At 38.9% G+C, this 1,267-nt stretch overlaps 1 protein-coding gene across 7 annotated transcripts in view; it reads right to left on the reverse strand.

Moving 5' to 3' along the window:
• Positions 1-560: 560 nt before the first annotated feature.
• The window catches only part of RUNX1T1 (RUNX1 partner transcriptional co-repressor 1), a 117,069-nt gene continuing 116,362 nt past the window's right edge, over positions 561-1,267 (reverse strand). For all 7 annotated transcript variants that reach the window (XM_069779650.1, XM_069779654.1, XM_069779656.1 and 4 more), the window contains one exon: positions 561-1,267. This exon is cut by the window's right edge and continues 3,410 nt beyond it. The gene's annotated coding sequence lies outside the window, so the exon portion shown is untranslated.

The following is a 1,267-nucleotide window of genomic DNA, read 5'->3' on the forward strand; positions in this document are numbered from 1 at the left end:
TTAAGCCCTGCATGTACCAGAGAGTACCCTTGGGAACTGCACTGGACAAAGGCTGTAAAAGTTACTGCTCAGTCTACACCACCGGGAAGGTGCTTCACTTTCTTAGTGAGTATTCCCATTAAGTTAAAAATAGAAATAGATGCCTCGGATGATTCTGTGCAAAAGCTCAAGTGCAGAGGAACCATTAAAACCAGATATGGCTTATGACAGCCATTAATCTACGCATTAGTTTGACTTTGAAGGCAAAGCACATCTCTGATGCAAGTTCTTAAGTATCAGCATTTGGGGGGGGGTTCTTAAGAGGTCTCCCCCTGCCACAAATAAGAAACAGATCTGAGTTAGCTGGATGTGGCCACAATCTAAAACTCAGCGAGATCCCCTCAAGAACCTGACACCAAGGCTGTCCTGTCTCATTCAGAAGCTAGAAAAAATGAGATCACACGATCCTGTGATCCAAGGCAGCACTTCCAGTGACACTTTCCGGCGCTGAGGCTAGTGATTCACAAAGTACCATTCACAGAGGGAACATCAGGAATGAAGTTCCACGGAGAAGGTAGGAATACAGATTTTTAACATTTTTATTACACAGTAAAGAATACAACAATACCTGAATCATACTTTAAAAGATTCACAGGTTGACAGACCATACATTACAGTCCAACTAAAGAAAAAAAGGATAAACAAGAAACCACAGTTCAGACATAGTAGACTTAAAAGCTCAAGAGTATGCTGACAAAAGCACAATGCCTAGACCCCACCCCCCCTCAGTGTTAGTCTACCATTAACTTGTGGTACATGTCTGAATTCAGTATTGCACAACAACTTTTCTTTTTTTTTTTTTTTTTTTTTCACAATAATGTCGCGGAACCCAAAAAATAAAAATAAGAAAGTACTTCAAATCTGCATTTCAACAGTCTCCAATTTTTTTATTTTTTTTATTTTTTAATTTTTTTAGTTTCTGTTCCTTGAGGAATTCGGACAACATGGAGTCACTTTCTTCCCCTAAACGTATTCCAGACATAGGCATGCTTTGCATAAGTAAACCAGCCTTGTAATTTTTAAATCCCCAAGACATGCACCTACACAAAATTAAAAAAAAAAAAAATAAAAAAAATAAAAAGAGAGACAGGCGGCCCCTGTCACACACAGTCTCATGACAGAGAAAGAGATAAAGAGGAGAGTAAAAGAGACAGAGAGAGAAGAGATAGAGGACGCCCTATTCCTATTAATGACCGCCATTCAGTTATAGTCCAATGAAGTTAACTTT

Source organism: Haliaeetus albicilla, chromosome 3, assembly GCF_947461875.1.
Source record: "Haliaeetus albicilla chromosome 3, bHalAlb1.1, whole genome shotgun sequence".
NCBI lineage: Eukaryota > Metazoa > Chordata > Aves > Accipitriformes > Accipitridae > Haliaeetus > Haliaeetus albicilla.